This window comes from Calidris pugnax, unplaced genomic scaffold (genome assembly GCF_001431845.1).
Source record: "Calidris pugnax isolate Ruff unplaced genomic scaffold, ASM143184v1 scaffold81, whole genome shotgun sequence".
NCBI classification, from domain to species: domain Eukaryota; kingdom Metazoa; phylum Chordata; class Aves; order Charadriiformes; family Scolopacidae; genus Calidris; species Calidris pugnax.
This window is the reverse complement of record NW_015090880.1, coordinates 1219657-1235770: the sequence shown is the minus strand read 5'-3', so window position 1 is coordinate 1235770 and position 16114 is coordinate 1219657. Positions and strand designations below refer to the sequence as shown.

Sequence of the window (16114 nt, the reverse complement as noted above, 5' to 3'; positions counted from 1 at the left end):
AGGCCAAACGGTGTTGGACAACGCCAGTGTCCATGAGAGATGCTCCAAGAGGACAGGGAGATGCTGTGTCTTGTGCTGAGTCAGGCTTATGCTATTGAGTCAAACCATCATAAATTTGTTGATAGAAATCTCTAATTTTTACAGCTTGTTTTCCTGTTCTGGTACAGAACATAGAGCAGACCTGTCGTGAAGGTGTGACTGCCATGTCAGCATGCTCATACCCTTATCCTGGTATCTTCTTCTTCAGGGTAAATAGTTCTAAATTTCCCCAGAGCTGCCACAATGTAGGAGGACTTTAGATGGCACTTCAGGGAATAGAGGTATAAATCCATGACAAACTGATTTGCAATCCAGAATCATCAAGGTTTGGAGATTTAAATATTTGAAGTTGAATCCTCTGCTGGTAAGGAAAAATAAGTGAAAGATGTCATTCCTTATTGGTGATACATGCAAAGCCCATCTCCAGAAGCCTTCAATGATATATCCTGATCAGAAGCCCCTCATCATTGCACAAGAATAAGCTCTTTATGGTTTTCCCCAACAAACTTACATTATCTCCCACCCTGTAGCTGCCCTGGCATTGCATTAAATAAAACCAGCATAGTGCAATCCACGGGTCACTCAATTCCATGAATCACCAGCTGGGTTAGTGAGTGCATGAAAGGGAAGGACCAGGAGGGGATGGGCACTGCTCCGACAGAGGTTTCAGCTCCTTGGGTGTTGCAGAGCTGGTTCCACAGCATTGGGTCATTGTGGGCAGCGTCACCCAAGGAGTGAGCGGAGAAAGCGGCCGAGCTTAAAAGAAAAAGGGGCTTTAGAGATGGGAATCCAGAATTGTTTCATTATGTTGATATCGCAGAAGGAACCTATATTTGCATAAATTCGTCTTGTTCAGTCGAATGCATATTTATGTGGTATTAAAGAAAATGGGCTTGGATTTAATACCGCAGGAAGTGACAAATGCCAGTGTTCATTATAATTTAAAATTTACTTTATTTGCAAATATCCACTGTTGCAAAATCATACCAGAAATGTGTTCTCTGTGCCAAGGACAAACTCTGGCTGAATAATACTGTATCATTTTATAGACCTTCTGTAGAATTAAATTAATAAGAGCAGTTCATGTAGTCAACATGTAATTCAATGTCCTTCAAAAAAAATAAAGCATAAGACCAAAAGAATACCCTTCTTAAACCAGCTTTGCATGCAGGGTGATGTGGGTCACGATGCTGGGGGGGGGGGGCGTTGCTTTCCTGGTGCCTGATGTGGCTGTGCCTCCTTGGGGACGTTTTATGCAGAAGAAGTGATTAACCAGGCTGTCAGGTGATTGCTGTAATAGCAGGGTTGGAAGGAGCCCTCCTGGAGAAGCAATAATTTTACTGACTCATGGCTGCGGTGTCGTTAGTAGCTCCTTGATCTGTCTATTTAAAAATGTTTCAGTGGTCAAGAGCCGTGTGTCTGAATGCATGGAGTGAACAGCCCTCTCTAATGAGGAACGGAAGGGACAGGAGCTTTCACGAGATAAAGGGGTGTTGCCAAGACCAGGTGCTTCATGTATTAAATGTATTTAAATGGGTCCAAATATCTGTGGCCCAGCCAAGGTGTGTAATTATGCAGTAGGTTGGCAAGAGCAGCCGAGGACGGCGTGGTGTCACGGCAGGGACGGGGAGGAAAGGATGGAGACCACGCTCGTGATGTTCCTGCTGCTGCTGCCGTGCGAGTAGATTAACGTGGTGCTTGGGGTGCCAATCAAAACGCCATGCTAATTAGAAAACTCGTGCCAGAAGCAACAGAAATGCAACAGCAGTGGGAGGAAGTTTTTTCCTTAGTCAAAAGACCTAGTTCTAGAAATCAGTGAGGCTGTAGATTGCCTCTTCTCTTCTTCTGTGACCTTCTGGTACCTGAGGAGGGGCTACAGAAAAACTGCAGAGGGACTTTCTATGAGGGCTTGTAGTGATAGGATGAGGGGTGATGGCTTCAAACTGGAAGAGGGGAGATTGAGATGAGATCTGGGGAAGAAGTTCCTTGCCGTCAGGGTGGTGAGAGCCTGGCCCATGTTGCCTAGAAAAGCTGTGGCTGCCCCATCCCTAGAGGGGTTCAAGGCCAGGTTGGAGGGGGCTGGGAGCAACCTGGGCTGGTGGGAGGTGTCCCTGCCCAGGGCAGGGGGTGGCACTGGACGGTCTTGAAGGTCCCTTCCAACCCAAACCGTTCCATGATTCCCAGCTCAGAGGACAGACTCTGAGGTTTTTCCAGGTAGCTAAAACATGTGATGTTCATCAGGAGGAGTTGTGCTCTGCTTAAAGCCGTGTCCATTGAATTGCTGTGTTCAGGCCCTGCTCAGGGCTTGGATGTGATGGCTTCAAACTGGAAGAGGGGAAATTGATATGAGATCTGGGGAAGAAGTTACTTGGAAGCTGTGGGGTTGAGAGTTGTGGTTGAGGGTGGTTGTGAGGTTGCAGAGCTCAGAACCCAGCCAGGCTGCAGCAAGGCTTTGCAGAACCACCAGATCCATGTGCGGGCAGAGCTGCTGCTCCCAGTCTCCATCCCAGGAGATGTCCCCAGCAGGGACCTAAACATGTAGACAAAGTGGTGGCACAATGAGCTCTGTAGCCTAGTGCAAAGGGGGGATGCACTAAGTCCTTCGAGGCTGGAGGGATTTCAGAGCTGGCCTGACTCCTGTCCCCCATCACCCTTTTAATCAGCAGGACAGAGTTGGGAGAGGTGTCAGAACAGGGTCTCGGTGTTGCTTCTCCCCTACGTGGCCCCATAGGACCAGAAGCATCTGCCAGCAGCAGGAACAGCCCCAGAGCAGAGGTCGTTAGTTTGAGACACACCAGCAATAAGCAGTCTTTATTAGCTCACAGACAATTGCCTTGTATCTCATCATCAGGGTGTTTGGGCAGAAAAGAAGATTTAGTCCATAGGTACCAGCGTGTTTATTATCTTTGGCCTCAAATCTGGAGCAGCTAATTATCCTAAATTCAGTGTTTTATCCAGACTTGTTTCTGATTCAGCCAAGATCTTAGGAATTGCGAGGATGAGTAGAAAGTGCTATCCTTGCTTCGTTTTCAAATATGCTCTAGTATATAAAGACTTTGCTTGATCCTTTGAGTTAATAATTTTTCACAAAGTGACTTCTATTATGAGTACTTCAAGCGAGTTTGAATATGTCATTGTGGCAGGAGATGAGGATTTGAAACATGCTCTGCAGTCTGTGGGATTAATAAATTAGGGGAATGGGCTAATTATGGAAAATCTAAAGGACAATTTCAGATTATTAATGAAACTACTGAATACTTGAATTTCAAAGATTAATTCATCTTTGATTTTTTTTTAAAGATTAATCTGTACCAGAAGGTTAATTGCTATCTGTAAGAAATATATATATTGAAGTCGTTAGCAAAAGACCACTTGAATGCCTCCTAACAGATAAATGAAAGACATAGTGTACATTTATTCATCTTTTTCTCTCCAAAACTCACCCATTTTCACAGACGAGTACCCTGGCTGCTGTGCTTGTGGAGACTGTGGTGCTGTCTCCACATTAAGGCAGGGGTGCCGTGTCCCTCAAACCCCTACAGCTGCAACCTTTACCTCTTTCTGCTGCCTGTGCCTGGCTCCCTCGGCCAACTCCACCTCAGAAATCAGTATTTCTGCTCAGGGAGGCTGATTTTTGAGCACAGTTCTGCTTGTTTGCACAAACTAGGCTTGCACAGAGCAACGTGCCAGTGACAGAGCATCTTAATCTACAAACCAAGAATTAAGTCATTTAGATGATGATGTTCTCAACCATTGGGAAGGACTGGAGAAGAAAATTTCTGGAAGCATGTCTTCTTTCTCTGTGCACTGAAGACATAAAAAAAAAAAAAAGGATTAAAGCTCTTGTACCAGTGAGCTGATATGATTATATATACACTGAAGTTTCTTCTGAAGACTTTTAGTTGCAGTGTCATATTTGTTAAAAGGCTATCATCACCTTGACAGAACAAAAAAGCAGACTAAACTTTAATCCACTTTAACATAGGAAGCACAACACTTGCAACAGTCTCTTTATCTTCTTTTCTCCTTTTCTTGTTTTTTTTTTTTTTTTTCTTTCTGAGGACTTTTTTTGAGCTATTCATTTCTTTAATTCTTCCATCTCCATGATCCTCGAGCGCGGCACAGACATCTGTTCTGTGAGGCTGAGAACATCTGCATGTGGCAGGGCTGGCCTGGATGCACAAGCTGCAGGAGCTGAATTTCCTCAGAAACAGAGGCAACATCAAAAAACATTAATTTTCTGGGCAAAGAAGAAATCCCTGAAATTATGAAACGTTCTCTTTACCCTCATAAGTAGATTTTTTTTTTTCCCAGCAGTGATACTGAACAGGATTTCTTTTCTACCCTCTGATTTAAACTTGAATTCTCTCTTTATCTCATTTTTCTCAGTATATTTTTAGTACAAGCCATATGTACACACACGTATGTACCTGTATGAGACACACAGCCCTTATGTCTAGCAAGTGTCACTCCACCTAAATCAGATGAATCCATGCATTAACTGTATAATCTCCTATTGCCTTGTTTTCTTTACAAATTAGCTACATACAATTAAATACTTCCTACAGAAAATACTTCCTATGGGTTTGTTATTGGTAGCAAAGACTGTTTTATACCTCTTCAGCCACCTAAATGTGAAAATATAACAGCTTTTCCTAAGGCTTTGGTATTTGTTTTCTACCCTGACTTCTGTTTCTAAAAAGATCTGAATCTTTTGATTCAGGTTTTTGGGTGATCTGAATCATCTCGTGGTACTGTCTGTGAAACCCTCCATGTGGTGCATCCTGACATGGTGCTCTAATTCAGCGCTTTTCCTCTGTGGAAGCTGACACTGTTAAAAGCCAAGAGCTGCTGTATCATCCCGCGGTGATTCACACAGCGTTTTTGTAGGCTCCTCTAGGTCTGTTCCACTGCCTGCTACGATCCTGCATCTGCATTTTTCTAATAGAACTTAATTTTTATGCTGTCTGTTGGGAATTCCATTAGCACAAATTAGTGCTGGGTAACATGAGAGAGTTAAATCATTGCTACGAGGGAGTTGTACAACTGTCTGTATTTTAAGAAGGAAGAGGAGACTGTTCTGTCTGTGTGTCTCAAATAGAGTCCTGGTTCCTATTGCCAAGTAGAAAATCCTGATTTTTTTTTTTTTTCGCCTTGCATTCTGATGTTCATGAAAGCTCTTTTTTTTTTTTTTTTTCCCTTGATCCATTAAAGCCCTACTGAATGGGTTTAGAATACTCATTACAAGGAGCAGTTAGGTTGCAACGTAACCCCAGTTCAAAAAAAGCCCAAGAATGAGAAAGGGAGGTGAAAAAGTTAGTGAATGTCACCCAACTGTTCCGTCAAAATCCTGGGACTGAAACCTCTGTCCTACTGATGCTAGTGAAACAGTTGGAACTGGGTTGCACTGTGGTGGGCAAAGATTGCATTGGCTGTGTTATTAAATGACAAATACTTATGATTTATTAGAGAAGCTTAGCACATTTGGCAATGCACGATACCACACATTGTCTAGTGATGCCCAAAATTTATGATCTATGATTTCTGTTCTTTCTGGCAGCTAACATAACCCAACTTCTAACAGAGTCACTCTTCAAATATTCATTGGAGTGAGTCATTGCTTTGGAAGGAGGTGGGATGAGGTGTTCTGTCCACCGTGATGCGGTGGACAGAAATAAATTTATTTATTAATAAATTTATTTTTTTAACCGAAGGAATAGCGTTTTGCAAACTGTGTTCCTTGAATCCTCCTCTGCTGTAACCCAAGGGGCCAAAACGCTCTCCAGTGTTTCAGTTAGAGCTTACGTGTTGAAAAATTGGTCTATAAATATGTTTTTTGAAGTGCAGCCCAACAGCCAGCCTCAGAAAACCAGCCATTGTCCAAGTGTGGAGTTTAGCACATGTTTCAGATGTGAGAGGTCTTCAGCTCTCGGGAGGGTCAAAGACCCCAGGGTGTTTATGGAGTTTGAGGGTATAGGGCATGGTTTGAGGTTTATGGAGTTTTCCCAGTGAATTGCTGGTCCTGCAACCAGTCCCTTTGGAGCTTTTCTCCCTGGTGGGTGTCTCAGTGTCCGCAGGATGGATGGAAGACTCAGGGGGATGGAGAGGCAGCAGCGTGGAGCTGTCCCTTTGTCTTTGGCTGTGTTAAATGATTGTACTTTCTGATGGGAATGGCCTTTATTCATTTGCTTGAGAGCCTGTTGTCTGGCTCGAATATAGCAGAAATAAATATATAAACCACTAATGAAATCAAGTCATTTATATCCCAGCACTTCAGGTGGTTTTCATTTTTCTTTCTATTTTTCTCAAATATCTATGTGTCTGTCCCTTTTGGTATTCAGTGGTGTTATGTTAAATAACAACTTTATTAAATCTATTATTTTCCTTCCTATGTTTTGTCAAATAAGAAATGTTTTGCCATTTCAGAAAAATCGTTATTGCTTTCTAAAGTTGTACCAACTTGTGTTGTGTGCTGCAGTCTGTCAGGTTTAATAGGATTTTTGTTTAATTCTAACTGCTCTGGTAGAAGATGCACTGGACTTGATGCTCAAGGGTGTTTCAGGTTGCATTTAGAGTTGTACAGCGTACTTCTGACAGTAGCAAAGGAAAAACAAAGCACATCTTTGCAAAGGAAATCTGTTACTCTGTGCATGGTCTGTGCTGCTGTGGCTTTTTTAAAATAACTTGTGAGAAATGATGTCATTTAGAGGAGCGAACGGGTGATGTCCTTGAGGGGGTGATAGGACTTCTGACTTCCCTGTGATATGGGCAAAGCTCTCCAGCTGCCTGGCTTAGATGTTGAGAAACCCTCGAGGCGCCTGCCTGTATTTTTAGGTTATCAAAACATTGTGAAAGCAATCTTCATCTCTTCAGCGAGGCGTCTTCCTACCTACGACACAGCAGATGGCCTACGTTAGCTGGCTCCGTTCAGCTGCGCGCTAACCAAGAGTGATGAGGTCTGAGTCGCCCTTTTGAAACATCTATTTCTCTCTCTTGACTACACAGGGAGCGTAGGCACCAAATCAGAACATGTCATTAAAGAATTTGAATTTAAGAAGAAATACCTAATCGTTGCTATGTATGCGATATATGTATTTTCCTATTTTTTTGTCATAATTTGAAGATAAATACTCAGTGTAGATTTATAGGGCTCCTGTTATCTTACTCAAGGCAGCCATGAAGCCGATGGTCATTAGGAGCATGTGGTTTGGGTTCCTCCCTGGTGGTGGCACGGCAGCATCATCAGAACATCTGCCCAACCAGTGTTATAATTCTGTGATGGAGCCAGCAGGGGTCTGAGTAATTCCTCCCTCTCAAACACACTCAGGAAAAATCAATAAAAATAGAGTTTGGGGAGAAAGAAGGAGGTAAAGATATGACATTATGATTTCCTCCGCGTCTGCTTATGTGGACTCTGAGAGCAGTTCCACACTGATACGGGCAGGAGCTCTGTCCTCCTGAACGAGCTCTCACAGCTGGGTCCTTGGTGGGGTATTGCTGGGGAGCTGGAGCAGGCTGTTGTCGCCGTTATAGCATAAGTCACTTTAGTGATAAATATCTGCCTTTTTATGGCATTTGTTGAACATATGGAGATTGCATTTCAAGGACAGAATAAAATTGAAACGGGCAATTCTTGTTACTAAACAAATAACTGCCAGCATCCTTTAAAAATGTTACCCCAAATTTAATAAAACGTTGCTTTTGTGGTTATTTGAAAAGTATCACGTGGATCAGCTGAAAGCAAGTGATTGGTTAAATCCTTGTTACTTCATAGCTGAGACAAATATTGTTGAGCCTATATTTTTATTGGTACCTTTGGACACCCCCTGGGAACGCTCCTGCATTTTGCAGTGTACGTGCCCCGTGGTGCAGAGGTGAAGAAGTTGGTTTGGTGCAGATTTAGGAGGTTATTCATCCCAGTCCAGGCTTTTTCGTCTGTTCTTTGGAAGGTTTTTTGCATCTCATGGGTAGTCCATTCCTCTGGGTGAAGATAGGAGTTTGGAGCAGAATTGAAGCACAACTATTCATGTTTCTTCTGTGTCCATCTTCTGGGAAACATAGACATTTGATGATAAACGGTGGTGAAAATATTGGGGGAAGGGACAAAGAGCATGTTAACGTGCATTAGGAAGCTCAAGGAGAAGGTCCTTTTGAAGTGCAAAAGCTGGTGTTGTTTTGGGGAGGAGTTGGAGGAAAGCAGAGATTTACTGAGCAATGAAAAGAAGGAACAAGTCTGTGGAAGCAGCGAGACAGGTATGAGGATCAGGAGGAGAGATGAAAAGCCACAAAATGAAGGTTGATAGAAGTGGCTGGGGTTGGGAAGATTGAGCCATGGCAGGAAAAAAAAAAGTCTATGGGTAAGGAAGAGTTGCCATAAAGAGTGGGGTGGAAAAACTACATTTGTTTCACCAAAAAAAATTAAGGATTTCAGGAACAGACTTGACTTTGATGGTGAAAACTTAAGACTTCTGGGAGATAAGATAGAATTTTTTCCCCAAGTCCATTTTTTCTGCCGGGGGGGACAGTGAAACCAGCCTTCCCAGAGGATCCCATGTGAGTGCCTTTGCTCCTCACTAGGCTTTTTTTCTGCCTCCCAGCCTTCCCGGGAGGGGAAAGTGGAGCCTGTGAATCCTGGCTCCCATTTCGCCTCCGCCTACAGTGCCTATTCCAGTGTGTGGTGAGAAGCATCTTGTCAGTTTTCCTGAAGGAATAAAATGAATTTCATACAAACCTTCTGCAGAGGAAGCCCCTGCTGTCATTTTGACTTTCCCCATGGAAAATAGAAATATTGTGATTACACTGAGATTTTCCCATGGGATATGTCTGCTTTGCAAAGCAGGATGAATTTGTTGGGGCTTCATTTGGGACCAGCTCTAAATACATTCCTGCATCTGAAGGGTAATGTATAATCGACTGCAGTAAGTTATTCCAGTTTCTGTCACTGAAATCCTGCATCCCAGGAGGAAATACAAAATATTGCCTCATCTTGTACCTTCCATACTTCACAGTCCCTTTTCACTTTGTGCTAATGCAAAGAACAGCTTTCATAGCCATGGGGGAGTAGCAGCACATAAATAATTCTAAGATGCCTCTTCCATCACGCGCCCTCCCCTGCCTTCTCCCTTCCTTATCCTTCCTCAGACAACGGAGGGTGACAAACGCCCTGAACCCTTCACACTCCTGGAAGATGGCTTTCATGCGCTGCTAGTGATCTTCAGGGCATGCCAAAAATATCCCCTGGTCCGTCTCTGGAGCTCTCTAAGCCTTTCCCAGCCCAGCTTCCCTGGGGTATTAAAAAACCCAAAAGATCAATGAGAGGAGAAAGTCACTCGAACTGGGTAATATGTACCCCGCTTTGCTAAATCATAGCAGGTAGTAAATTATGATCAATGGAGTTCCTACTCTTTTCTTACACATTCCTGGGAAAGTTATTTATCAAGTTATTTATCAAATACCCTTACACATTCCTGGGAAAGTTATTTATCAAGGCAGAGTTTGAAATACCTAGACAATTTGCTCTGGTATATTCAACAAGATACCTGAGCTGAAAATACAAACTGCAATACGGCGTTTTAAATGGTAGACATGTACAGCCAGGATGTTGGGAAGAAATAGATAGATATATATATACACATGGAGTTTATTGTGCAGGCTGTTCTGTTTCCTTTCCCTTTGGTGTTTCAAGATTTGTATGCTTTGTATGGATTCCCCCAGGATGGGGCTGAGGTTGGGGTTGAGCAGAGCAGGAGAAGCAGCTTCTCTTGCTCTCTGCTGAGTCAAAAAGAGTTTTCTTCAGCCGGTCAAATGCTGGATCTGCTGGAAAACGGGGTCTTCTCTACCTAAACCCCAGCCTCGTGGCATCAGTGGTTTTACCAAATCAGTGCAAAGACCATTTCAAGCACGTGGGACTGAGCCTGGTGCTCTCTCAGGATTTGTCTGTACTCAATTATGATTATTTCCAATAGCTCCTCTTCCTCAAGACGAAGGCCCGTGTTGAGCTGTGTTGATCAGAACTTTTGAGGAACGATACCCTCTGGTCACGTTCTACATTGGCAGGTCAGGAGCTGACTGTGGGCTTGCAGTGCGGTAATCTCAAATATAACAACTTTTCTGCTTAAAAAACCCGAAGGATTTCACTTAAATGATCATGTTTTAAGCAGAGTGCAGGGTGCAGATGTGAAACAGCAGGAAGCTTTTTTTGACGGCTTTTCATTGACTTTTCATTGCTGTTTATATATTTCTTTTAAAGCCAGTTTTATATTCAAGCAAAAGAAAGTCTAGACAGATTGTCTAAAAACTTTTATTGGCTAATTAAGATTATACTGCTGGTATATCACTGCTGGATAACATGTGGACTCTGGTTAAGAAACGGCCTTCATTTTTTTCGCAGCGTGTGCCTTTTGCCAAGCTCTCTTATTATTCCTTGGGAGGCCTTTTTTAATATCTGACTATTTCAATGTCAAAACCGAATGCTACTTGAAATCTTATGTTTGGACAAGTCTATATAAAGGAACCTGAGTACCTCGATTATTTTTTTTTTTCCAGGGTACTGAGCATTTGTGGTTTCCATTCAAATTGATTGGAGATGCAATTGCTCTGTCTGTACAGAAATCAATCCAGCTGTAAATAGTGGTGTCTCAACGTTGTTCCCTCAGCATTCGTGTCGGGTGGGAGAGTGGCAACCCTGAAAACCAGCTCTGGTGCCATGTCTTACCAGAGAGAAAATGCCAGAAGGAGTCATGCTCCCCGAGTAATACACTTGGCTTTGATAAATAACCCCTTTCTGGTCTGAGCCAGCTGGTTTATCAAAGCGGAGCGTTTATTTGGAGTTTGGGATGAGGCATGTTTTCTTTGGACTCTTGTGCATCAAAATAGGTCTTATTTTGACAATTCAAGCCAAGTGATGAGAACAGTGTCTTGTTTACTCTGAGCCGGGGTGAATTTGAGCTTGGATATTCCCAGGTCTGAGATTTTACCTCTCAGTAATTCCCTGAACCAGTGCATTTCTTGTGCTCTCTGTTCCAAGGAAAGCACAATATATTCCTTACAGCCCAAATTCATCTCAAACCTCCAATTGCTGTAATCAAAGAACTTTTATTTATTAACATCAGGAGGGAAGACAGAGAAGCAGGATCACAAAATTGCAGCCAAGGTCTAGAGTACACAAGCTGTTCCTTGAAATAAACATCTTTTGAAAAATCTCGACAGAAGCTCTCAGAAAGTGTAGCCCCTCTCCAGGTTCTTCACACATAGATGCCCTACAATGGCACCACTCTGTAAGATGCACTAAAAAAGCAATTAGCACTTTTGAGTGCTTTGCAAAATTTTATTAGTCTTCTGCCTCTTGAGGCTCTGGCAAATAATGCTGTTTCACTTGAGGTTTCTTTGATGCAATCTTTTTTCCCCCAGTCTTTTCTAAGAACAAATCCGGGAGCTGGAGTTACGGTGCAAGCAATCCAGCAATTTACTGCCCTGCTCCTCCAGAACTTCAAAGCTCATTAAAAGCAGCGCCTCTTTTTAAAGCCCCACCATGTTCTTGCCCTGCTTCGCTCTGGTTCCTTGCCTTGCGTTTGTGTTACTGCCTCTGAGATTCTGGATTAAGGGCAGCAGGAACTTTGGTGTCCAAGAATGTCATTCATTTAACTTGAGAACAAATGCATCTTCTAGGCTATCTTAGCCATTTCCTCTGATTTCACTGGGAAATGGGAAAAATCCTTGGCACTGTAGAATTTATTAAAAAAAAAAAAAAGTTGAACTGGTTGGTTGCAATGGGAGAGACTCTGGAATTGCTGTAGCTTGGGACTGTGCCAAAACCCTCTTTTAGAGAGGTTCTGCTTTGGAGAAGTGCATTTTTATATTTTTATTTTTGTTTTTATTTTTTAATTCCAAGGGCTAATTATCCATTAAAGGGCCTTATTATTTGTTCAAGGCCCTTGGGGATGTGGAGCTGAAACACCCGCAGCTGAGGGTCACTCGAGCTGACCAGGAGCCAAATGAAGGCTTTGGAGCGCGGTCAGGTCAGGAATCCCTTTATTAATATTTATGGCTTGCACAAATAACCTGTTGGCCACTGATCGCCTCCTGCCTGCATGGAGGGAGCAGCTGAGGTGGCCTTGGCAGCCCCAGGCAGCCATGGACACGTCCCACCAGAGCTTCTGACCCACCTTTTGCTACTTCATTAATGCCGAGCAAGGTGGTGTTTGATGCTAAGGGATGTCTGCTCCGTGTGAGTGGGAGCAGAGTGTGGCCCTGACTGAGTCCAAAGGTAATTTGGGCTGCCCAGGGAGGTGGTTGAGGCACCATCCCTGGAGGTGTTCAAAAGCCGGGTTGATGTAGTGCTGGGAGGTCTGGTTTAGTGATGATGCTCCTTGTTTGTTGTGTGGGTGTCTATTTTTGTCAGTCAGGTTGACGGTTGGACAAGATGATCTTTAAGGTCCTTTCCAACCTAGAAGATTCTGTGATTCTGTGATTCTGTAATTTTTTGGTGGAATGGATTTTATTATTGCTTGAGGACATGTTCATCTCTGGCTTCTGAGCTTTCCTGAGCTCAATGAGTGCTCCTGCTCGGCAGCAAACCCCGCAGCCCGTGGGGAGCTGCGTCCCGGGTGGGCTCACCCAGCCCTTCTCCCGGGGTTCAGCCCCGTTCTGCACGTGAACAAAGCAACATAAGGCTGTGGTTTGTAGTCGCTGTTGGATTTTTTTTTCCTGAGAAATTTCAACGACCTCTCTAGCATGAAAAATAAAACACACGCTTTTCATCGTTCTTCAAATTCAAGCAGGTTTCAAAGCGAAACATATGTAGTTTTCTCAGCTTCAGAAAGCCTTTCTTAAAGCAGAATGCTATTGATTAAGCTCTAACATCATCTTTTTCTTAAAAAGGAGCCAAGAATCATAAACATTACAGATAGGAAAGATGTAATTTGGATGTCATTAGTACTTAAGCTGCTTTTCTCTTTAGTACATGAATGCGCACAGGTGTATTAGCAGCTGGCTTTGAATATAGGATTTTTCCTTCCCCGTCCTATATAAAAAATGGTGGAAAATGTCTGGTACTGAAGCTCATTTGCAGCTCTGTCCTTTGCTCATCTAAGCAGTTGCGTCATGAATTGATCTCCATCCAAGAGGAGCTCTCTCTTTCTCTCTTTTCTTAACCAGCCAATCTATATCGATAATGTTGCTTGCGATGGCAAATCCATAGGAGAAAATCCTTTCCTTGCTAAAGTCTTGATCCCACCATCGACAGAGCACAGACAGGGCTGGGTGGCAGAGTGTCGAGGGCACGGGGGCTCCCCGGGGACCCCAGCTGTGGAGACAGGACTGCTCTGGGGCCAATGGGTGTAAATCACTGGTCTCCACTTCTGCTGCTCCGGTAGGTCAAGGGCTGGCTTAGGGATATTGGCCATGGTCTTCAGAGTCTCTTTAAGGGATTTCTCTTCAATTTAGTTTTCAATTTTAAGTAGAAAGCATACAATTATGTAGATTTAAAGCTTTCCTTCCTCTTTGCTCCAGAATTAAAGATCGCTTCTGAAATGAATTACATTATCCTGTAGTTGAAGAGCATCTCTGCAGGGTAACGTGTGTTAGATGTGGCTTGGTGTTCCTGCAGGAGGCCCCGAAATGTGCCTGTGGTGTGGGACAGAGAGGATAGCTGTGATTCACGAGCGATGCGTGTCTTGGTCTTGTCTGTAAAATGAGGGGGAAAAAAGGAAAAAATCCACACTTTTGCCTAGCTATGTTCATTACTGAAACACAGATGGTTACCTATTTCTTCATCAAGGTTAACAGGTATCCTTCGGCTGGGGGTTTGTTTACCATGATACAGAATCTCTTTATGTGTTGAATTACAGGGAAGAGCAGTACTAGGGAATTAATCTAGCAAAAGTCTGGTTGACAGCTCCAAATATGCAAATAAAGGCATACAAAGGAAACCAAAGATTTGGAGACAGGATCAGAAAAGTAGAAAGTCTTAAATATTCAAAGGCAAAGTGTATGACAATGACATGATCAGACAAAGAGTCACATTATTTTAACTAAGATTAGAACAGCCTGGGAGAACATTTTCTGGGTAGCTAAGTCTGCCTAAGTGAGAAAAATGAATTACTCTCTCGACTGCGTTTCATGATCCAATGTATGGACTTGGGAAAATGGTTTTAGAACAAAGATCAGCGCTGTCGTGACATCAATATGACTTACTGTAAAGTGATGGGCACTGCAGCTGGAGACAGAAAGGTTGCCAGGCTAAATTAATTAGAGAAAAAGCACGAAGAGTAATTGGCAATAAGTGCTCGTAGATGTGGTCACTGGCATTCTAGCACATAAGGAAATCTGCAGTTGTCAAAGCATATATCATACTTGGGAAAAACATCTTTCAGTTCTGTCAATAACCTTTGAACTTCATTAAAGATAGCTTTATGAATAAAGGATACTGTTTGTCTTTGAAATAATATATTTCCATTTGCAAATTGCAGCAGCTGACACCAAGTCAATAAAGGTAATAAGTTACGGTGCCTCAAAGATTAACAGAAAACAGAAAAGCAGATTGCACATCTCTTACAAATGTGTAAGTTTTTAGTCTATCTGTTCCTTTAAGAGTCACATTAATGAGTCTGTAAAATTTAGCATCTTCCATGAAAAGAGTGTGGGTGTGACAGTGCCCAGCTCCACCTGCAGCCCCAGCACTTCCCCAAGAAGCAGATAAAGTGTAGAAGGAAGAGCAAACTCTGCAAACGTTCCGTGCTGTGCTTAGAGGTGTGTTTATGATACTTCTTTACAGCAGGAGTCCAGAGGTGGTCAGCCCCTCCTTGCTCACCTGCAGTTGAAGAAAGAGCCAAATATTGTGTTGCCCTATTCGTTGGGGTTAGGGGTATTTTTGGGGGGGTAGGAGCAAGAAGGGACACTGGTTGTGTTCCAGGCCAGCTCGTAGCTGTTCATGCTCCATGTTGCATGTTACTGGAGATCACCAGTAATGAACCCGTCCCACCTTCTTACTAAGTCTGTGTCCTGTGGGCATGCAATTTGGCATACCCTCAGCACTCCAGAACATCAGTTGGTCGTGGTGAACTAGACAGAAAGGAGATATGTTAGTCAGGGGGGTGAAGGAGGAGATGATGGTCGGGGAAGTACAGAGCTCAGAGCTGGATCATGTTTTACACGGAGCAGTGCATGGTATCACCCCCCGTCGTTCTTGCCAGACACGGTTTCTTAAAATAGTTTAAAGAGAGTTCTAGGAAGAGAGGAAGCAGCATCATAAAGGAGCCTTCTTGCCAAAACCAGGGATAATACAGAGACACTTGAGGAAGAAAGGTGGGTGTGATTTGGGGGTTCTCTTCTTTTTTGGGGAAGCGATGGGCCCAGATCTTTAAAAGAGAAAGCGAGCTCGAAGCTAAAGCAAATGGAAGATGAAGCAACTGAAGAGATTGATTTAGGCAGCGAGGCAGGTTATTTAATGATGGCCTTTCAATTTAACTGGAGGGGGCTGAGCGAGGAGTAGTGCTGACGCCAGCGGTAACGGCCCCTCTTCTGCATCATTTCCAGATCATCATTAACGGGCCTTTGCCACTCCGTGGTTTTCTTTCTCTTCTTATTCCTGCTTGAACTACAACCTACAGCACAGTCATTCATCTGATGATCAGTTTAATTTGGATTGTTTGCTGTGAATATAATTCATTCCAGGGTAGCATTAGCTCTTCTTCAGTCAACAGAAACATATATTCTTATACTTACATGCTGACTGTCTTTAAGAAAGACCAAATACTTCTTAAAATTGATTCAAATAAAGAATTCTACTGAGATTTAGATAACAGTTCTTAAGGCCTCGCTAGTGACATTCAGGAATAGTAATTTTATTTGTGCATTTGTGAGGAATTATGACAGATAAAAAACCACCTGTACTTGGATCTCTATTTTAGAAAGATCTTACTATTTTTGATGCGAACATATGAAAGAGCAATTTCTTCCTGTCCAGTCAAATGTGTATGTTTTTAATATCCTTTTAAGTGTAAGGAAGAAAGAACTAATACTATTTAAGTCAAAGTGATTCTTCTTCTTTCTTCCTGTCCAGTCAAATGTGTATGTT

At 43.0% G+C, this 16114-nt stretch overlaps 1 protein-coding gene across 2 annotated transcripts in view; it reads left to right on the top strand.

Annotated features, from left to right (window-relative positions):
- Positions 1 to 16114, top strand: part of GRM7 (glutamate receptor, metabotropic 7) — a 292383-nt gene that overhangs the window by 103935 nt on the left and 172334 nt on the right. The gene's annotated exons all lie outside the window — the stretch shown is intronic.